Genomic DNA, 24,444 nt, shown 5'->3' on the forward strand with positions numbered 1-24,444 from the left:
GGGAGTAGTTCTCCCTCGGGGCTGAGGGTATGTAACAGTAGCTATGTGTTTGATATCTCTCTCTCATGTTCTTGAGGTGGTACTATCTTGATGTATCGCGAGCTTTGCTATTATAGTTGGATCTTATGATGTTTCTCCCCCCTCTACTCTCTTGTAATGGATTGAGTTTTCCATTTGAAGTTATCTTATCGGATTGAGTCTTTAAGGATTTGAGAACACTTGATGTATGTCTTGCATGGGATACCCGTGGTGACAATGGGGTATTCTATTGATCCACTTGATGTATGTTTTGGTGATCAACTTGCGGGTTCCGTGACCTTGGGAATCTATGCATAGGGGTTGGCACATGTTTTCGTCTTGACTCTCCGGTAGAAACTTTGGGGAACTCTTTGAGGTTCTATGTGTTGGTTGAATAGATGAATATGAGATTGTGTGATGCATATCGTATAATCATACCCACGGATACTTGAGGTGACATTGGAGTATCTAGGTGACATTAGGGTTTTGGTTGATTTGTGTCTTGAGGTGTTATTCTAGTACGAACTCTAGGGCTGTTTGTGACACTTATAGGAATAGCCCAACGGATTGATGGGAAAGAATAACTTTGAGGTGGTTTCATACCCTACCATAATCTCTTCGTTTGTTCTCCGCTATCAGTGACTTGGAGTGACTCTTTGGTGCATGTTGAGGGATAGTTATGTGATCCAATTATGTTATTATTGTTGAGATAACTTGCACTAGTGAAAGTATGAACCCTAGGCCTTGTTTCAATGCATTGCAATACCATTTGTGCTCACTTTTACCATTAGTTACCTTGCTGTTTTTATAATTTCAGATTACAAAAACCTTTATCTACTATCCATATTGCACTTGTATCACCATCTCTTCGCCGAACTAGTGCACCTATACAATCTACCATTGTATTGGGTGTGTTGGGGACACAAGAGACTCTTTGTTATTTGGTTGCAGGGTTGCTTGAGAGAGACCATCTTCATCCTATGCCTCCTACGGATTGATAAACCTTAGGTCATCTACTTGAGGGAAATTTGCTACTGTCCTACAAACCTCTGCACTTGGAGGCCCAACAACGTCTACAAGAAGAAGGTTGTGTAGTAGACATCAAGCTCTTTTCTGGCGCCGTTGCCAGGGAGGCGAGGAAAGCAGCACTAACACCCCGTCAACTAAGCTCTTTTCGGGCGCCGTTGCCGGGGAGGTTAGCGCTTGAAGGTATATCTTTAGATATTGCAACCAAATCTTTTTGTTTCTTGTTTTATCACTAGTTTAGTCTATAAAAGAAAACTACAAAAAATGGAATTAAGGTTACCTTATATGCTTCATCCTTTTAATGTCTTTCATGAAAATAAGGATTCTGATAATTGTGCCAAAATGCTAGAATAAGAATGCATTAGAATGTTTGGCACTAAATATTTGAATGATGAGCATGATTGCAATGTTGTTAGTATGAATTCCTTGAATATCCATGATGCTAATGATATGCAAAGACACAAGCTTGGGGAAGCTATGTTTGATGAAGATGATATTTTTTGTCCCCCAAGTTTTGATGAGCAAATTTATTATGATGAAAGCATGCCTCCTATTTATGATGATTATATTGATGAAAGTGGATTTGGAGAGGTCATGACTTTATTTAGTGATGAATCCACTATTTCGGAAGAGGTTCCAATTGATTATGAGAACAAAGTTGCTATCTATGATGATTATTGTGATGACATGTATGCTATAAAGAATAATGATAACCATGAACCTTGTCATCATGATTTTAATTTTCAATTGGATTATGCCTCACATGATAGTTATTTTGTTGAGTTTGCTCCCACTACTATTCATGAGAAGAAATTTGCTTATGTGGAGAGTAATAAAAATTCTATGCTTGTGCATCATGAAAATAGTGCTTTATATGATATTTATATTGTTGAATTCATTCATTATTCTACTGAAAATTATTATGAGGGAGGAATATATGCTTGTAGGAATTGCAATAATATCAAGTTTTCTCTCTATGTGCTTAAAATCTTGAAGTTATGCTTGTTTTACCTTCCTATGCAAGTTGATTATTGTTCCCATAAGTTGTTTGCTCACAAAATCCCTATGCATAGGAAGTGGGTTAGACTTAAATATGCTAGTTATATTCTTCATGATGCTCTCTTTATGTTTCAATTCTTATCTTTTATGTGAGCATCATTGAAATCATCATGCCTAGCTAGGGGCGTCAAACGATAGCGCTTGTTGGGAGGCAACCCAACTTTATTTTTGTTCCTCGCTTTTTGCTCCTGTTTAGTAATAAATAATTCATCTATCCTATGTTTAGATGTGGTTTTATGCTTTTAATTAGTGTTTGTTCCAAGTATAACCTTTGGGAAGACTTGGGGAAAGTCTTTTTGATCTTGCTGTAAAAAACAGAAACTTTAGCACTCACGAGAATTGCTGCCATTTTTTATTGGAGAGTGCTATTTATTTAATTATTTTTTCAGATGATTAATAGATAAATTACTCACGTCCAGCAATTTGTTTTAGAATTTTTGGGGTTCCAGAAGTTTGCGTTAGTTACAGATTACTACAGACTGTTCTGTTTTTGACAGATTCTGTTTTTCATGTGTTGTTTACTTATTTTGATGAATCTATGGCTAGTAAAAGAGTTTATAAACCATAGAGAAGTAGGAATACAGTAGGTTTAACACCAATATAAATATAGAATGAGTTCATTATAGTACCTTGAAGTGGTGTTTTGTTTTCTTTCGCTAACGGAGCTTACGAGTTTTCTGTTAAGTTTTGTGTTGTGAAGTTTTCAAGTTTTGGGTAAAGATTCGATGGACTATGGAATAAGGAGTGGCAAGAGCCTAAGCTTGGGGATGCCCAAGGCACCCCAAGGTAATATTCAAGGACATCCAAGAGCCTAAGCTTGGGGATGCCCCGGAAGGCATCCCCTCTTTCGTCTTCGTTCATTGGTAACTTTACTTGGAGCTATATTTTTATTTACCACATGATATGTGTTTTGCTTGGAGCGTCATTTTATTTTATTTAGTTTTGCTTTATGTTTGAATAAAATACCAATATCTTAAATTATTAAATGTTAGAGAGTCTTCATATATTTGCATAATTGTTCGACTACTCATTGATCTTCACTTATATCTTTCGGAGTAGTTTGTCATTTGCTCTAGTGCTTCACTTATATCTTTTTAGAGCACGGTGGTGGTTTTATTTTGTATAAATAGATGAACTCTCATGCTTAACTTATATTATGTTGAGAGTCTTTAGAACAGCATGGTAATTTGCTTTGGTTATGAAATTAGTCCTAATATGATGGGCATCCAAGAGGGATATAATAAAAACTTTCATATAAGTGCATTGAATACTAAGAGAAGTTTGATACTTGATGATTGTTTTGAGATATGGAGATAGTGATATCAAAGTTGTGCTAGTTGGGTAGTTGTGAATTTGAGGAATACTTGTGTTGAAGTTTGCAAGTCCCGTAGCATGCACGTATGGTAAACGTTGTGTAACAAATTTGAAACATGAGGTGTTATTTGATTGTCTTCCTTATGAGTGGTGGTCGTGGACGAGCGATGGTCTTTTCCTACCAATCTATCCCCCTAGGAGCATGCGCGTAATACTTGGTTTTTGATGACTTGTAGATTTTTGCAATAAGTATGTGAGTTCTTTATGACTAATGTTGAGTCCGTGGATTATACGCACTCTTACCCTTCCATCATTCCTAGCCTCTTCGGTACCGTGCATTGCCCTTTCTCACATTGAGAGTTGGTGCAAACTTCGCCGGTGCATCCAAACCCCGTGATATGATATGCTCTTTCACACATAAACCTCGTTATATCTTCCTCAAAATAGCCACCGTACCTACCTATTATGGCATTTCCATAGCCATTCCGAGATATATTGCCATGCAACTTTCCACCATTCCGTTTATTATGACACGCATCATCATTGTCATATTGCTTTGCATGATCATGTAGTTGACATTGTATTTGTGGCAAAGCCACCATTCATAATCCTTTCATACATGTCACTCTTGATTCATTGCCCATCCCGGTACACCACCGGAGGCATTCATATAGAGTCATACTTTGCTCTAGTATCGACTTGTAATATTTGAGTTGTAAATAAATAGAAGTGTGATGATCATCATTAATAGAGCATTGTCCCAAAAAATAAAAAAAGGCCAAATAAAAAAATAAAAAGGGACAATGCTACTATCCTTTTTTTTCCACACTTGTGCTTCAAAGTAGCACCATGATCTTCATGATAGAGAGTCTCTTGTTTTGTCACTTTCATATACTAGTGGGAAATTTTCATTATAGAACTTGGCTTGTATATTCCAACAATGGGCTTCCTCAAGTGCCCTAGGTCTTCGTGAGCAAGCAAGTTGGATGCACACCCACTTAGTTTCTTTTTTTGAGCTTTCATACATTTATAGCTCTAGTGCATCCGTTGCATGGCAATCCCTACTCCTTGCATTGGCATCAATTGATGGGCATCTCCCTAGCCCATTGATTAGCCGCGTCGATGTGAGACTTTCTCCTTTTTGTCTTCTCCACATAACCCCCTCATTATATTCTATTCCACCCATAGTGCTATATCCATGGCTCACGCTCATGTATTGCGTGAAAGTTGAATTTTTTTTAGATTACTAAAGTATGAAACAATTGCTTGGCTTGTCATCGGGGTTGTGCATGATGAGAGCATTCTTGTGTGACGAAAATGGAGCATGACCAAACTATATGATTTTGTAGGGATGAACTTTCTTTGGCCATGTTATTTTGAGAAGACATGATTGCTTAGTTAGTATGCTTGAAGTATTATTATTTTTATGTCAATATTAAACTTTTGTCTTGTATCTTATGGATCTGAACATTCATGCCACAATAAAGAGAATTACATAGAGAAATATGTTTGGTAGCATTCCACATCAAAAATTCTGTTTTTATCATTTACCTACTCGAGGACGAGCAGGAATTAAGCTTGGGGATGCTGATACGTCTCCAACATATCTATAATTTTTGATTGTTCCATGCTATTATATTATCAACCTTGGATGTTTTATATGCATTTATATGCTATTTTATATGATTTTTGGGACTAACCTATTAACCTAGAGCCCAGTGCCAGTTTCTGTTTTTTCCTTGTTTTAGAGTATCGCGGAAAAGGAAAATCAAACGGAGTCCAATTGACCTGAAACTTCACGGAACTTATTTTTGGACCAGAAGAAGCCCACAGAGTATCGGAGATTGACCAGGAGAGTCCCGGGCTTCCCACGAGGGTGGGGGCGCGCCCACCCCCTGCCTCGTGGATAGCCCGGAGGTCCACCGACGTACTTCTTCCTCCCATATATACTCATATACCCTAAAAACTTCAGGGAGCATAATAGATCGGGAGTTCCGCCGCCAGAAGCCTTTGTAGCCACCGAAAACCAATCTAGACCCGTTCCGGCACCTTGCCGGAGGGGGAATCCCTCTCCGGTGGCCATCTTCATCATCCCGGCGCTCTCCATGATGAGGAGGGAGTAGTTCTCCCTCGGGGCTGGGGGTATGTACCAGTAGCTATGTGTTTGATCTCTCTCTCTCTCTCGTGTTCTTGAGGTGGTACGATCTTGATGTATCACTAGCTTTGCTATTATAGTTGGATCTTATGATGTTTCTCCCCCCTCTACTCTCTTATAATGGATTGAGTTTTCCCTTTGAAGTTATCTTATCGGATTGAGTCTTTAAGAATTTGAGAACACTTGATGTATGTCTTGCGTGGGATACCCGTGGTGACAATGGGGTATCCTATTGATCCACTTGATGTATGTTTTGGTGATCAACTTGCGGGTTCCGTGACCTTGGGAATCTATGCATAGGGGTTGGCACACGTTTTCGTCTTGACTCTCCGATAGAAACTTTGGGGCACTCTTTGAGGTTCTATGTGTTGGTTGAATAGATGAATCTGAGATTGTGTGACGCATATCGTATAATCATACCCACGGATACTTGAGGTGACATTGGAGTATCTAGGTGACATTAGGGTTTTGGTTGATTTGTGTCTTAATGTGTTATTCTAGTATGAACTCTCGGGCTGTTTGTGACACTTATAGGAATAGCCCAACGGATTGATTGGAAAGAATAACTTTGAGGTGGTTTCGTACCCTACCATAATCTCTTCATTTGTTCTCCGCTATTAGTGACTTTGGAGTGACTCTTTGTTGCATGTTGAGGGATAGTTATGTGATCCAATTATGTTATTATTATTGAGAGGACTTGCACTAGTGAAAGTATGAACCCTAGGCCTTGTTTCAACGCATTGCAATACCGTTTGTGCTCACTTTTACCATTAGTTACCTTGCTGTTTTTATAATTTCAGATTACAAAAACCTTTATCTACTATCCATATTGTACTTGTATCACCATCTCTTCGCCGAACTAGTGCACCTATACAATCTACCATTGTATTGGATGTGTTGGGGACACAAGAGACTCTTTGTTATTTGATTGCAGGGTTGCTTGAGAGAGACCATCTTCATCCTACGCCTCCTACGGATTGATAAACCTTAGGTCATCCACTTGAGGGAAATTTGCTACTGTCCTACAAACCTCTGTACTTGGAGGCCCAACAACGTTTACAAGAAGAAGGTTGTGTAGTAGACATCAGTAGCACACAAAGTGTTCCTCCGGTAAATGGAAGTTGCATAATCTCATAGTCATAGGAGCATGTATAAGTCATGAAGAAAGCAATAGCAACAAACTAAACGATCAAGTGCTAAGCTAACAGAATGGGTCAAGTTAATCACATCATTCTCCTAATGATGTGATCCCGTTAATCAAATGACAACTCTTTGTCTATGGCTAGGAAACATAACCATCTTTGATCAACGATCTAGTCAAGTAGAGGCATACTAGTGACACTCTGTTTGTCTATGTATTCACACATGTATTATGTTTCTGGTCAATACAATTCTAGCATGAATAATAAACATTTATCATGATATAAGGAAATAAATAATAACTTTATTATTGCCTCTAGGGCATATTTCCTTCAGTCTCCCACTTGCACTAGAGTCAATAATCTAGATTACACAGTAATGATTCTAACACCCATGGAGCCTTGGTGCTGATCATGTTTTGCTCGTGGAAGAGGCTTAATCAACAGGTCTGCAATATTCAGATCCGTATGTATCTTGCAAATCTCTATGTATCCCACCTGGACTTGATCCCGGATGGAGTTGAAGCGTCTCTTGATGTGCTTTGTTCTCTTGTGAAATCTGGATTCCTTTGCCAAAGCAATTGCACCAGTATTGTCACAAAAGATTTTCATTGGACCCGATGCACTAGCTATGACACCCAGATCGGATATGAACTCCTTCATCCAGACTCGTTCATTTGCTGATTTCAAAGCAGCTATGTATTCCGCTTCACATGTAGATCCCGCTATGACACTTTGTTTAGAACTGCACCAACTGACAGCTCCACCGTTTAATAAAAACACGTATCCGTTTTGCGATTTAGAATCGTCCGGATCAGTGTCAAAGCTTGCATTGATGTAACCAATTACGATGAGCTCTTTGTCACCTCCATAAACGAGAAACATATCCTTCGTCCTTTTTAAGTATTTCAGGATGTTCTTGACCGCTATCTAGTGATCCACTCCTGGATTACTTTGGTACCTCCCTGCTAAACTAATAGCAAGGCACACATCAGGTCTGGTACACAGCATTGCATACATGATAGAGCCTATGGCTGAAGCATAGGGAACATCTTTCATTTTCTCTCTATCTTCTGCAATGGTCGGGCATTGAGTCTTACTCAACTTCACACCTTGTAACATAGGCAAGAACCCTTTCTTTGCTTGATCCATTTTGAACTTGTTCAAAACTTTGTCAAGGTATGTGCTTTGTGAAAGTCCAATTAAGCGTCTCGATCTATCTCTATAGATCTTGATGCCCAATATATAAGCAGCTTCACCGAGGTCTTTCATTGAAAAACTCTTATTTAAATATCCTTTTATGCTATCCAGAAATTCTATATCATTTCCAATCAACAATATGTCATCCACATATAATATCAGAAATTCTACAGAGCTCCCACTCACTTTCTTGTAAATACAGGCTTCTCCAAAAGTCTGTATAAAACCATATGCTTTGATCACACTATCAAAACGTTTATTCCCACTCCGAGAGGCTTGCACCAGTCCATAAATGGATTGTTGGAGCTTGCACACTTTGTTAGCTCCCTTTGGATCGACAAAACCTTCCGGTTGCATCATATACAACTCTTTTTCCAAAAATCCATTCAGGAATGCAGTTTTGACATCCATTTGCCAAATTTCATAATCATAAAATGCGGCAATTGCTAACATGATTCAGACAGACTTAAGCATCGCTACGGGTGAGAAGGTCTCATCGTAGTCAATCCCTTGAACTTGTCGAAAACCTTTTGCAACAAGTCGAGCTTTATAGACAGTAACATTACCATCAGCGACAGTCTTCTTCTTGAAGATCCATTTATTCTCGATGGCTTGCCGATCATCGGGCAAGTCAACCAAAGTCCACACTTTGTTCTCATACATGGATCCCATCTCAGATTTCATGGCTTCAAGCCATTTTGCGGAATCTGGGCTCACCATCGCTTCTTCATAGTTCGTAGGTTCGTCATGGTCTAGCAACATAACCTCCAAAACAGGATTACCGTATGTAACATCCCAAATTTGCAATTTGGAATGTTATACACTAGATCATCATGCATATCATATTTTCTTGCATTTTGGTTGATCCTAGAAATTTCACGCAACTCAAGGACCTTCGGAGAGAGTTGGGGATTTCGTTATTTTCATATTTGAGAGTTTTCTCGAATTTGAAAAAGAGGATCATTTGATTTATTTATTTCATCTTCAATTATTTTTCCAATATCAAAAATGAGAGAGGGAATAATATGACTTTCCCAAATTTAGGAAAAATGAAGATTTAATAAATAGTTCAATTTTGTTTGCCGGAGTTTGTTTGCTTTTTATTTGGATAGGGAAAAATGCGTGTTTTAAAAATTGCATTTTAGGTCCGGAGAAAAGTTCATTTTGTTCGACTCATTTTTAGGAGTCGGGGAAATTTTACTTTAGGTTTTTCGGAGTTCGTTTAGTTTCTTTTTCTTTTTTTTCTGGGCGCGAAAACCTGTTAAAAAAAGGAACTCCTGCCGGCCAGCCGGGCCAAAGGCCCAGCCAGCCACCGCCCCCAGCAGCGCTGCGCGCCAGGCGCCAGCCGCCGCCTCCCCTCGCTCAAGCCGAGTCCTAAAAGGACTCTGGCCGGTTAGCCCCTCCCCTTTCCTTTGTTTCCTTTTCCTTTTTCCTTTCTTTTTCTTGTCCCCTACCCCAAGTCTCCTCTCCCCTCCCCAATATAAATACCCCAACACCCCCCCTCCAAATCATCAAACCAAAACCCAAGCCCTCCACCGCACCCCACACCGCGCCACCCCACACCCACGCCGCCGCCGCCCTACGCCACGCCGCCGGAGCCTCTCGCCGGAGATCTCGCCGGAGGTTGCCCGCGTCTCTTTTCCTCGGATCGTTTTCTTCAAATCGTTCCGATTCTTTTCTTCTCCTCTGATTCGTTTTCTAGCTCAGTTTTTCATTTCGGTTTTCTTCTCCGAAACCCTAGATCGGATTCGTTTTCTTTTCCGATTTAGTTGCCTTTGGACCGTTCGCCGGACCGTTCATCCTAACGAACGTGATCACCGAATTCTTCTAGGTTAACGAACGTCCGTTCGTATAACCGTTCTTCTTTTTCTTCTCGTCGGATTTATTCCGCGATCGCGATCTCAGATCCGATCTTCGTTCTAGTTTATCTTCTCGCTCGTTTATCGGAATCAGGTGATTCAAACGCCTGGAGTTTCGTTTCGAAACCACCGTTCCGTCTAATCAACTTAAACAAGTTTTTGCCCCGGTAAAAATTGACCTGGTTTCAACTTGCTAGAACCGAGTTGTTTTCTTCCGCCGTTTGTTTTCCGTTTCTTTGTTCGGTTCGTTCTTTCTTTGCAACCGGAGTTCTTAAGTTGAACTTTCTGGTTCGTTCTCTTGTTCGAGTTTTACCTGTGCATTAGATGAGTTCTTATTGTGTGCTTGTTGTTTGTCTGCGATAGATTACCCGGATTGCGCCGCTTGTTACTTCGAAACCCTAGGTCTCGCGGATCATCAGCAAGGCAAGTAACACTTTGATCATACCTTTTCTACAACCCATGTTTTATTGCATTAGATCAATCCTCTCACATTGCATGATTAGGATCTAATTAAATTGTGGGATGGGAAGTAGATGAGGTAGTACCTATCACCTGTATTATTATTATGAAACCTTTGGGAGTTACTTCTACGTTTGCTTATTATGCCATGCTATGCTAGTAGACGTGGATTGGGTGAGTGATATCCATGACAGATGTGAGTTGATAATTTTAAATGGTTTATCTAAGGTGGCAACTTAAACACACATCTGGGTGGATTGAGGCACCTGATGTCTATCAGGACTTGCCTATTTTTTTTCGGACCGCCACCCAGGCTCAAAGGGATCATAAGATAATTCATGCTAGAAACTTCCGTGTGCAGCCACATGCTACTATGGGCTCTGGCATAGTTGACTAAGTTGTGCGAACTCTTACGGGGTGGACTAGCAAATGTAGGGGTTGTAGGTGGTATGGTCTACCCCACATGTAAGGTGCTAGTGCTTCTGAAAGACTATGTCTCGGTCATCCATTTCTCAAACACCATGTAGTGCGAGAAAACAAATGGAGGCGATCGAGTCATGTGGGGAAAAGTGCGCAAACCTCTGCAGAGTGTATAAACTAATCATGATTAGCCGTGTCCCCGGTTATGGACAACTTGAGTATCTAGTACTTGAATATCATGTGAATCTCAACATGTTACTTCTAATTAATATTGTTGGGTTTTAATTGTTCACTTAATTGGGATCGGAATGCTGTCAACCATTCTCGATGTTTCACAACCACCATGATAGTTAAATAAATTTATTCCTTTGCAGTAGGGAAAAACTGGCTTTACGCAAAACTGTAACCATAGAGCTTTCCACCAGCCATATATGCATATAGTATAGCTGTTTCATTTCATTACTCTCTATGTGTTACATTGCCAGCATATTCCATGTGCTGACCCGTTTTCGGGCTGCAACTTCTCATGTTTCAGACTTTTCAGACGATGAGTAAGGTGCTTTTAGGTCGTGGTTCTATACTCAGTGATGCCGTTGGAGTTGATGGACCCATTTATCTTCCGAGTCTTCCGCTGTTATCGACACTAGATGGCCTTAAGCCATGTTTATTGTAATAAGTTCTCTTTGAGACAACGATGTAATAAGTGTGTGATTGCCACTCTGCTATAAATCCTTCGATGTACTGTGTGGTGTCAGCATTACTGATCCAGGGATGACACCTGAGCACAGAGCGCTTGATCCATTCGGGTCGGGTCGCGACAGAGATGGTATCAGAGCACACACTGACTGTAGGACACGACCACTAAGTTAAAGCCATAGAACACCATTCTCTTCTCATTTTCTAACTTCTCATCTTTTCTACTCTTCTAGGATGACGAACGCGAAGATTAAGTACGCTCAACCGGATGAAGGCACACCTTTTGGATTTCACCTGAAGGAAGTCACCAAGTACCTGAATATTGGATTACCAAGCTTCATGGGAACCTTCAACGCCACTCTGCCTGAAGAGGAGCGCTGGAAGATTCAAGCTCACGTTCCGGGAAGGACATTCGCGCCAATCACGAAGCCTATAGATAGTGTTTTCGATGCACCAACCTGGAGTCTGGGAAGGAGCATGGCAGCTCATATCACCATAGGACGCATTGGAGAAGTTTATCAAGAAGACCTCAAGGACACTATCTACCAGATTTGCGGACGCCGAGATGAACAATGGGAGTTAGTCAGCACCAAGAAGGATAGATCCATTGCATCATTCATCCAGGAGTTAAACCAGCACATTCGACGCCACGAGAACCAGATGTGCAATGATATGATAGAGCTGAAGAATGCGAAGGCAAGGATCATCGAGCTAGAAGGAGAACTGAAGTCTACACGCAAGGACTACATGGACGAGATCGTAGCTCTAGCAAGACACAATGGCGATCTTAAGCAGGAGATTGAAGAACTCAAGAGGAAGTTAGCATCCAAGGAAGAATACGAGTACGTCGCATGTCCGGACAACTACATCATCATCGACGACACCGATTCGGATCCAAGTGAACCCGACTTTGAAGACAAAGCAGGAGCAGATATCATGGAGTCTTCCACCGGTTCAAATTTCTAGATGACCACCAGATAGTAGTAGTATTCCCCCATGTAAACATTATAGTCGAGCACTTTTGCGATAGTTTAGACCGACTGTAAGCCCTTGTTTGATTGATTGAAGTGAATTGTGTGCTTTTGCCTCATGTGCATAAGGGTAGTGTTTTCTCTTTAGACCTCACTCTATTCTTAATTCTCGTCTTTTCTAAACCCTCAGATGCCTCCGAGACGTGACAATGGATTTCCATCGGAGCTCACTCAGTTGATCCAGCAGCAGAATCAATTGATGCAGATGTTAGTCCAGAACCAACAGAACAACAACAACAACCCACCACCACCACCACCTGTTGACCACTTAGCCCGTTTCCTTAGGCTGAATCCGCCGGTGTTTTCTAGTAGCACCGAGCCGATAGTAGCAGACGATTGGCTCCGTAAGATAGGAAGGGAGTTGACCACTGCAGGATGCACGGATGGTGAGAAAGTGAAGTTTACCACTCACCAGCTTGACGGACCCGCGGCAGCATGGTGGGAGAATTTCACAGCCACTTACCCAGTTGACACTGTCACATGGGATCAGTTTTAGCAAGCTTTCCGCACTGCCCATGTTTCAGCAGGAGCTATGGCCATGAAGAAGCGTGAGTTTCGCAACTTACGCCAAGGAGGAAGAACAGTTGGCCAGTACGTTGACGAATTCAGCAAGTTAGCACGTTATGCCCCAGATGACGTTGCTACGGATGCAGCTAAGCAGGAGAAGTTTTTGGAAGGACTGAATGATGAACTAAGCATGCAGTTGATGGTAGCGAGTTTCAACAACTACCAGGAGTTGGTAGATCGTGCCATCATGATTGAAGGAAAGAAACAGCAGATTGAGAACCGCAAGAGGAAGTATGGACAGGGGAAGTATAACTCTGGAGCCAAGCAGAAGCCCCGCTTTACCCCTAAACCGGGATTTCAGTTTCAGCACACCCATGGAGGAGGTAGCTCGCACAACCATAGTGGCCACAAGAATGGTAATGGGAATGGAGGAAGCAACGGCCAGAACCGTACCATCCCATCAACCCCAACCAAGAGAGACCTGAGTCAAGTCACCTGTTTCAAGTGTTCCAAGACCGGACATTATGCCAATGAATGTCCCAAAGGCCAGAATGGAAATGGCAATGGAAGCTCTGGGAAGAAGCCGAACCCTTTCAATAGAGGACAGGTGAACCACGTTAATGTGGAGGAGGTTGAAGATCAGCCCGATGCAGTAATCGGTAAGTTTCTGGTTAAGTCATTTACCGCACTTGTTCTTTTTTACACTGGTGCATCGCATTCATACATATCAAGGGGATTTGTGGATAAATATAACCTGCCAACCCAAGCCCTTAGGTCACCCATGTTAGTAAGCTTACCTGGAGCGGAGTATATGGCTAGACGATGGTGTGATCGGTTACCATTAAGGATTGGTAACTATGTGTTTCCCTCAGACCTAATAGTATTGGAATCTCAAGGATTAGATGTGATATTAGGCATGGATTGGTTAACGAAGTATGAAGGGAACATTGAATGTGCTAGTAAGTCAATTTTGCTTACCACACCCGAAGGAAGAAGGATCAAGTATGTATCCCGGCATGCGCCAAACAGGACACAAGTAAACTGCCTAACAGGAGTTGTGCAAGAAGAAGTACCAGTGGTAAAGGATTTTCCTGATGTATTTCCTGAGGAATTACCAGGCATGCCACCGGATAGAGACATTGAGTTTTTGATTGAGTTATTCCCAGGTATAGGCCCAATATCGAAGCAACCGTACCGGATGCCAGCAAAGGATTTGGTGGAAATTAAGAATCAGATTAAGGAGTTATTGGATAAAGGTTACATTCGCCCAAGTTCTTCGCCTTGGGGATCACCCGTACTTCTAGTGGAAAAGAAGGATGGATCATTAAGGATGGTTGTAGATTATCGGGGATTGAATGAAGTAACCATCAAGAATAAGTACCCACTGACAATGATCAATGATCTGTTTGATCGTTTGCAAGGAGCTAAAGTGTTTTCCAAGATCGATTTGCGATCAGGGTACCGTCAGTTGAAGATTCGGGAGCAGGACATACCTAAGACAGCATTCACCACAAGATATGGACTGTATGAGTATACCGTTATGTCATTTGGATTGACTAACGCACCTGCCTATTTTATGAACCTGATGAACAAAGTGTTTATGGAGTTTTTGGATAAGTTCGTCGTAGTGTTCATTGATGACATCCTGGTTTATTCAAAGAATGAAGAGGAGCATAAGGAACATTTGCGTTTGGTTTTGGAGAAACTAAGGGAACATCAGTTATATGCCAAGTTCAGCAAATGTGAGTTTTGGTTAAAGGAAGTTGGATTCCTCGGACATGTTATATCCGGAGAAGGTATAGCAGTTGACCCCACAAAGGTTGAGACCGTAACCGAATGGGAATCACCCACGACAGTTGGAGAGATCCGGAGTTTTCTTGGACTCGCAGGATACTACCGGAGATTCATTGAGAACTTTTCAAAGATTGCAAAGCCTATGACTGAATTGTTGAAGAAGGATACTAAGTTCAAATGGACTGAGGAGTGTGAGGCTAGTTTCCAGGAGTTGAAGAAATGTTTGGTTACCTCACCAGTGTTGATTTTGCCAGATCAAACCAAGGATTATGAGGTGTACTGCGACGCTTCACGTCGAGGACTTGGCGCAATGATTATGCAGGAAGGAAGAGTTGTTTCGTATGCTTCACGACAACTGAAGCCTCATGAGTTGAATTATGCCACGCATGATTTGGAGTTAGCAGCCGTAGTGCACGCATTGAAGACGTGGAGACATTTCCTCATTGGAAATCATTGTGAGGTGTACACGGATCACAAGAGTTTGAAGTACATTTTCACTCAGAAGGAGTTGAACCTCAGACAAAGGAGATGGTTGGAGCTCATCAAGGATTATGACATGAGATTGCATTACCATCCCGGAAAAGCTAATGTAGTAGCTGACGCATTGAGCCGTAAGAGCCATGTCAATACCCTAATGACGGGGAAAATACCAAAGGAATTAGCAGAAAACCTTCGTGAGCTATGTTTGGAAATAGTTCCGAGAGGCTATGTAGCAGCATTGGAGATTCAGTCAACATTGATGGATAAATCAGAGAAGCTCAGAAATCTGACAAGGAGATTGCCGCTATAAAAGAGAAATTGAGCGAAGGAAAAGCTAAGGGATTTCGTGAGGATGAGCACGATACCTTATGGTTTGAGGACCGTGTTTATGTGCCCAATGACTCGGAGATCAGGAAGTTGATTTTGCACGAGGCACATGATTCACCATATTCGATTCACCCAGGGAATACCAAGATGTATTTAGATTTGAAGGAAACATTCTGGTGGACCGGAATGAAGAAGGATATTGCAGCATATGTAGCAGTTTGTGACATATGTCAGAGAGTAAAGGCAGAGCATCAAAAGCCAGCAGGATTGTTACAACCATTGCCGATACCCGAATGGAAGTGGGATAAGATAGGCATGGATTTTATCACAGGACTACCCAGGACAAAGGCAGGCTACGATTCGATATGGGTAGTAGTTGATCGTTTGACAAAGGTAGCACATTTTATTCCAGTTAAGACCACTTACACCAGTGCTAAGTTGGAAAAGATATACATGACTAGGATCATTTGTTTGCATGAAGTTCCGAAGAGTATCGTATCAGATAGAGGAACCCAATTTACCTCAAAGTTTTGGAATCAGTTGCATGAAACTTTAGGAACCAGACTAGAGTTCAGCACAGCTTTTCATCCGCAGACAGACGGACAGACCGAGAGAGTCAATCAGATTTTGGAAGATATGCCGAGAGCTTGTGCACTAGATTATGGATCTAGTTGGGACGATAATTTGCCGTATGCGGAGTTTTCTTATAACAACAGTTACCAAACCAGTTTAAAGATGGCACCTTTCGAAGCTTTATACGGAAGGAGGTGCAGGGCACCGTTGTCATGGGACGAAGTTGGAGACCGTCAATTCTTTGGCCCAGATTTGATTAAGGAGTCTGAACGGAAAGTTAAGTTGATTCGCGATAGGCTCAAGGTAGCCCAGTCCAGGCAAAAGAGCTACGCAGATTCTAAACGCAAGGAGACAGTTTACGAACCCGGAGACAAAGTTTATCTTCGAGTATCCCCACTTCGAGGAGTTAAGCGCTTTGGAGTTAAGGGAAAGTTAGCACCGCGTTTCGTTGGACCGTACAAGATTTTGCAACGTATGGGAGAAGTCGCTTATAAGTTGGAATTACCAGAGGGACTGTCAGGAGTTCATGATGTATTCCATGTTTCTCAGCTGAAGAAATGTCATGCCGAAATGGCGGAGGTACCGCTAAGAGATACCGTGCCGCTTCAAGCGATTTAGTTGAAGGACGACTTAACATATGAGGAGAAACCAGTCAAGATTCTCGATTATGCCAGTAGAGTTACTCGCAGCAAGGTTATCAAGTTTTGCAAAGTTCATGGAACCACCACTCAGAGGATGAAGCCACCTGGGAGAGAGAAGAAGATTTGCTCAAGGACCACCCTCACCTATTTTCTAGCCAACCCGAATCTCGAGGGCGAGATTCATCTTAAGGGGGGTAGGTTTGTAACATCCCAAATTTGCAATTTGGAATGTTATACACTAGATCATCATGCATATCATATTTTCTTGCATTTTGGTTGATCCTAGAAATTTCACGCAACTCAAGGACCTTCGGAGAGAGTTGGGGATTTCTTTATTTTCATATTTGAGAGTTTTCTCGAATTTGAAAAAGAGGATCATTTGATTTATTTATTTCATCTTCAATTATTTTTCCAATATCAAAAATGAGAGAGAGAATAATATGACTTTCCCAAATTTAGGAAAAATGAAGATTTAATAAATAGTTCAATTTTGTTTGCCGGAGTTTGTTTGCTTTTTATTTGGATAGGGAAAAATGCGTGTTTTAAAAATTGCATTTTAGGTCTGGAGAAAAGTTCATTTTGTTCGACTCATTTTTAGGAGTCGGGGAAAATTTACTTTAGGTTTTTCGGAGTTCGTTTAGTTTCTTTTTCTTTTGTTTTCTGCGCGCGAAAACCTGTTAAAAAAAAGGAACTCCCGCCGGCCAGCCGGGCCAAAGGCCCAGCTAGCCGCCGCCCCCAGCAGCGCTGCGCGCCAGGCGCCAGGCGCCAGGCGCCGCCTCCCCTCGCTCAAGCTGAGTCCTAAAAGGACTCTGGCCGGTTAGCCCCTCCCCTTTCCTTTGTTTCGTTTTCCTTTTTCCTTTCTTTTTCTTGTCCCCTACCCCAAGTCTCCTCTCCCCTCCCCAATATAAATACCCCAACACCCCCCCTCCAAATCATCAAACCAAAACCCAAGCCCTCCACCGCACCCCACACCGCGCCACCCCACACCCACGCCCCCGCCGCCCTACGCCACGCCGCCGGAGCCTCTCGCCGGAGACCTCGCTGGAGGTTGCCCGCGTCTCTTTTCCTCGGATCATTTTCTTCAAATCGTTCCGATTCTTTTCTTCTCCTCTGATTCGTTTTCTAGATCGGTTTTTCGTTTCGGTTTTCTTCTCCGAAACCCTAGATCGGATTCGTTTTCTTTTCCGATTTAGTTGCCTTTGGACCGTTCGCCGGACCGTTCGTCCTAACGAACGTGATCACCGAATTCTTCTAGGTTAACGAACGTCCGTTCGTATAACCGTTCTTCTTTTTCTTCTCGTTGGATTTATTCCGCGATCGCGATCTCAGATCCGATCTTCGTTCTAGTTTATCTTCTCGCTCGTTTATCGGAATCAGGTGATTCAAACGCCTGGAGTTTCGTTTCGAAACCGCCGTTCCGTCTAATCAACTTAAACAAGTTTTTGCCCCGGTAAAAATTGACCTAGTTTCAACTTGCTAGAACCGAGTTGTTTTCTTCCGCCGTTTGTTTTCTGTTTCTTTGTTCGGTTCGTTCTTTCTTTGCAACCAGAGTTCTTAAGTTGAACTTTCTGGTTCGTTCTCTTGTTCGAGTTTTACCTGTGCATTAGATGAGTTCTTATTGTGTGCTTGTCGTTTGTCTGCGATAGATTACCCGGATTGCGCCTCTTGTTACTTCGAAACCCTAGGTCTCGTAGATCATCAGCAAGGCAAGTAACACTTTGATCATACCTTTTCTACAACCCATCTTTTATTGCATTAGATCAATCCTCTCACATTGCATGATTAGGATCTAATTAAATTGTGGGATGGGAAGTAGATGAGGTAGTACCTATCACCTGTATTATTATTATGAAACCTTTGGGAGTTACTTCTACGTTTTCTTATTATGCCATGCTATGCTAGTAGACGTGGATTGGGTGAGTGATATCCATGACAGATGTGAGTTGATAATTTTAAATGGTTTATCTAAGGTGGCAACTTAAACACACATCTGGGTGGATTGAGGCACCTGATGTCTATCAGGACTTGCCTGTTTTTTCGGACCGCCACCCAGGCTCAAAGGGATCATAAGATAATTCATGCTAGAAACTTCCGTGTGCAGCCACATGCTACTATGGGCTCTGGCATAGTTGACTAAGTTGTGCGAACTCTTACGGGGTGGACTAGTAGATGTAGGGGTTGTAGGTGGTACGGTCTACCCCACATGTAAGGTGCTAGTGCTTCTGAAAGACTATGTCTCGGTCATCCGTTTCTCAAACACCATGTAGTGCGAGAAAACAAACGGAGGCGATCGAGTCATGTGGGGAAAAGTGCGCAAACCTCTGCAGAGTGTATACACTAATCATGATTAGCCATGTCCCCGGTTATGGACAACTTGAGTATCTAGTACTTGAATATCATGTGAATCTCAACATGTTACTTCTAATTAATATTGTTGGGTTTTAATTGTTCACTTAATTGGGATCGGAATGCTGTCAACCATTCTCGATGTTTCACAACCACCATGATAGTTAAATAAATTTATTCCTTTGCAGTAGGGAAAAACTGGCTTTACGCAAAACTATAACCATAGAGCTTTCCACCAGCCATATATGCATATAGTATAGCTGTTTCATTTCATTACTCTCTATGTGTTACATTGCCAGCATATTCCATGTGCTGGCCCGTTTTCGGGCTACAACTTCTCATGTTGCAGACTTTTCAGACGACGAGTAAGGTGCTTTTAGGTCGTGGTTCTATACTCAGTGATGCTGTTGGAGTTGATGGACCCATTTATCTTCCGAGTCTTCCGTTGTTATCGACACTAGATGGCCTTAAGCCATGTTTATTGTAATAAGTTCTCTTTGAGACAACGATGTAATAAGTGTGTGATTTCCACTCTGCTATAAATCCTTTGATGTACTGTGTGGTGTCAGCATTACTGATCCAGGGATGACACCTGAGCACAGAGCGCTTGATCCATTCGGGTCGGGTCGCGACACCGTACCACTATGGTGCGGATCTTACTCTGGTTGACCTACGAGGTTCAGTAACAACTTGATCTGAAGTTTCATGATCATCATCATTAACTTCCTCACTAATTGGTGTAGATGTCATAGGAACCGGTTCTGTGATGAACTACTTTCCAATAAGGGATCAGGTACTGTTACCTGATACGTCTACGTCGTATCTACTTTTCCAAACACTTTTGCCCTTGTTTTGAACTCTAACTTGCATGATTTGAATGGAACTAACCCGGACTGACGTTGTTTTCAGCAGAATTGCCATGGTGTTATTTATCTGTAGAAACAAAAGTTCTCGGAATGACCTGAAACTTCACGGAACGTCTATTTGGAAATAATAAAAAATCCTTGCAAAAGATGAAGACCAGGGGGCCCACACCCTAGCCACGAGGGTGGGGGGCGCGCCCCCTACCTCGTGGGCCCCCTGGAGCTCCTCTGACCTCAACTCCAACTCTATATATTTGCTTTCCGGGAGAAAAAATCAGAGAGAAGGATTCATCGCATTTTACGATACAGAGCCGCCGCCAAGCCCTAAAACCTCTTGGGAGGGCTGATCTGGAGTCCGTTCGGGGCTCCGGAGAGGGGAACCCGTCGCCATCGTCATCATCAACCTTCCTCCATCACCAATTTCATGATGCTCACCGCCGTGCGTGAGTAATTTCATCGTAGGCTTGCTGGATGGTGATGGGTTGGATCAGATCTATCATGCAATCGAGTTAGTTTTGTTAGGGTTTGATCCCTAGTATCCACTATGTTCTGAGATTGATGTTGCTATGACTTTTCTATGCTTAATGCTTGTCACTAGGGCCCGAGTGCCATGACTTCAGATCTGAACCTATTATGTTTTCATCAATATATGAGAGTTCTTGATCCTATCTTGCAAGTCTATAGTCACCTACTATGTGTTATGATCCGGCAACCCCGAAGTGACAATAATTGGGACCACTCCCGGTGATGACCGTAGTTTGACGAGTTCATGTATTCACTATGTGTTAATGCTTTGGTCCGGTACTCTACTAAAAGGAGGCCTCAATATCCCTTAGTTTCCATTAGGACCCCGCTACCACGGAAGGGTAGGACAAAAGATGTCATGCAAGTTCTTTTCCATAAGCACGTATGACTATATTCGGAATACATGCCTACATTACATTGCTGAATTAGAGCTAGTTCTATGTCACCCTAGGTTATGACTGTTACATGATGAACCGCATCCGGCATAATTCTCTATCACCGATCCATTGCCTACGAGCTTTCCATATATTATTCTTTGCTTATTTACTTTTCTGTTGCTATTGTTACAATCACTACAAAATACCCAAAACTTTACTTTTGCTATCGTTACCACTACTATCATATTACTTTGCTACTAAACACTTTGCTGCAGATATTAAGTTTCCAGGTGTGGTTGAATTGACAACTCAACTGCTAATACTTGAGAATATTCTTTGGCTCCCCTTGTGTCGAATCAATAAATTTGGGTTGAATACTCTACCCTCAAAAACTGTTGTGATCCCCTATACTTATGGGTTATCAAGACTATTTTCTGGCGCCGTTGCCGGGGAGCATAGCTCTATTCTTTGAGTCACTTGGGATTTATATCTGCTTATCATTATGAAGAACTTGAGAGATCCAAAAACCAAGATTTATCCCTCAACTACGAGGGGAGGTAAGGAACTGCCATCTAGCTCTGCACTTGGTTCACCTTCTGTTTTGAGTAAGCTTGCGACACCTAAACCTGCTTCTGCTATTCGTTCTGATATGTCGCATGTTATTGATGATGTCACTTCTGCTATGCATGATACTTATGATGAAACTACTTCTATGCTTGATACTACTGTGCCACTTGGTGAATTTCTTGATGAACAACTTGCTAGGGTTAGAGAGAATGAAAATATTGAAACTGATAATATTGATGAAAGTGATGATGAAGACTCTCCCCCTAATAAATATGAATCGCCTGTTATTCCCGAGGGTTATGTTTTGGAAAAAGAAGTTGCTTTAGCTATTTTAGCTTGCAATGATAGATACGAGCTCAAGAGATTATTAGCTAAATGGAAGCAGCAATCTCTTAATGCTAGAATCAAACCTGACCCTGCTTTTGCTACTTCACCTATCTGTGTTACTGATTAGGATTATGAATTCTCTGTTGATCCTGATATAATTACTTTGGTTGAATCTGATCCTTTTCATGGCTATGAATCTGAAACTTTTGTGGCACATCTTACTAAATTAAATGATATAGCCACCCTATTCACTAATGATGAGAAATCTCGCTACCTTTATATCCTTAAAATATTTCCGTTCTCATTAAAGGGTGATGCTAAGATATGGTTTAATTCTCTAGATCATGGTTGTGTGTGTAGTCCCCAGGATATGATTTATTAATTCTCCGCTAAACATTTCCCTGCTCATAAGAAACAAGCTGCTTTGAGGGATATATACAATTTTGTGCAAATTGAAAAAGAGAGTCTCCCACAAGCTTGGGGGAGGCTTCTCCAATTACTTAATGCTTTGCCTGATCATCCTCTTAAGAAAAATGAAATACTTGATATCTTTTATAATGGACTAACTGATGCTTCCAGAGATTACTTGGATAGTTGTGCTGGTTCTGTTTTCAGGGAAAGAACACCGGATGAAGCTGAAATTCTATTGAATAATATGTTGACAAATGAAAATAACTGGACACTTCCCGAGCCAGCTCCTGAGCCTATTCCTAAACCAACTCCGAAGAAGAGAGGTGTTCTATTTCTCAGTCCTGAAGATATGCAAGAGGCAAAGAAATCTATGAAAGAAAAAGGTATTAAAGCTGAAGATATTAAGAATTTACCTCCTATTGAAGAAATACACGGTCTTAACCTACCACCTGTTGAAGAAACATATGATCTTAATCCATTACCTATTGAAGAAATTCATGGTCTTGATAACCCGACACAGGTAGTAAAGGTAAATTCTCTCTATAGATATGATAAAGCTGAAATTCCATTTACTAAGTTTGCTAGCCCATGCTTAGATGAGTTTGATAAATTTATGGCTAAGCAAGAAGACTTTAATGCTTATTTTGGTAGACAATTGAAATACAGTTCAAATATGCTTGAACACTTGGGTGATTATATGGCTAATGTCAAAGGTGAACTTAAACTTATTAGTAAACATGCTTCTATGGTTACCACTCAAGTAGAATAAGTACTTAAAGCTCAAAATGATTTGCGCAATGAATTGAATAATAAGAATAATGATTACACTGTTAGAGTTATGACTAGAGGTGGTAAAATGACTCAGGAACCTTTGTATCCTGAAGGCCACCCTAAGAGAATTGAGCAAGATTCTCAAAGAAATAATATAGATGCACCTAGTCCTTCTAAAAGGAAGAAAAAGAAAAATGATAGGACTTGCATGCTTCTAGTGAACCTATTGCTGAAACACCTGAGAATCCAAATGATGTTTCTATTTCTGATGTTGAAACACAATCTGGTAATGAACCTGAAACTAGTGAAAATGTTAATGATGATGTTCATGATGATGCTCAACCTAGCAATGATAAGGATGTAGAAGCTGAACCTGCTATTGATCTTGATAACCCACAATCAAAGAATCAACGTTATGATAAAAGAGACTCTGTTGCTAGGAAGAACGGTAAGGAAAGAGAGCCTTGGGTTCAGAAACCCATGCCTTTTCCTCCCAAACCATCCAAGAAAAAGGATGATGGGGATTTTGAGCGCTTTGCTGAAATGATTAGACCTATCTTTTTGCGTATGCGATTAACTGATATGCTTAAAATGAATCCTTATGCTAAGTATATGAAAGAAATTGTCACTAATAAAAAGGAAGATACCGGAAGCTGAAATTTCCACCATGCTTGCTAATTATACTTTTAAGGGTGGAATACCAAAGAAACTTGGAGATCCAGGAGTACCCACTATACCATGCTCCATTAAAATAAACTATGTTAAAACTACTTTATGTGATCTTGGAGCCGGTGTTAATGTTATGCCTCTCTCTTTATATCGTAGACTTGACTTGAATAAGTTGACACCTACTGAAATATCTTTGCAAATGGTTGATAAATCAACTGCTATACCTGTCGGTATTTGTGAGGATGTGCCTGTTGTGGTTGCAAACGCTACTATTTTAACGGACTTTGTTATTCTTGATAGTCCCGAGGACGATAGTATGTCTATTATTCTTGGAAGACCTTTTTTGAATACTGCAGGGGCTGTTATTGATTGCACCAAAGGCAATGCCACTTTTCACGTTAATGGTAATGAGCATACAATACACTTTCCGAGGAAACAACCTCAAGTCCACAGTATCAATTCTATTGGAAAAATTCCATCCATTATTTTTGGAGGTTTTGAATATCCTCTTCCTATTGTCAAGAAGAGATATGATATTCTTATTATTCGGGATGTGCATATCCCTGTTGAGGTAACATATTGTTATTCGAAATTTCTCTGGTTCCATGTTATTCGGAATGAGTTCGTTAACAAGACTTGATCAACCTTATTAGTGGATTCTTTTTGATGATCATGAGATGGATGAAGTTAGAAAACACAACTCTCTGTACCCTCCTTTTAGTTTCTGTTATTTATATAAAATAAAATAAAAATAAGTATTTTCCGTCTGTTGTCTGATTTATCCGTGCAATATAAAAATACCCCGAAAATAAAAATTCTCCAAATGCCCTGAAATTTAAATATGATTTTTTCTGGAATATTTGGCACTGAGAACACAGCATGGGGGGCAT

This window comes from Triticum urartu, chromosome 7 (genome assembly GCF_003073215.2).
Source record: "Triticum urartu cultivar G1812 chromosome 7, Tu2.1, whole genome shotgun sequence".
NCBI lineage: Eukaryota > Viridiplantae > Streptophyta > Magnoliopsida > Poales > Poaceae > Triticum > Triticum urartu.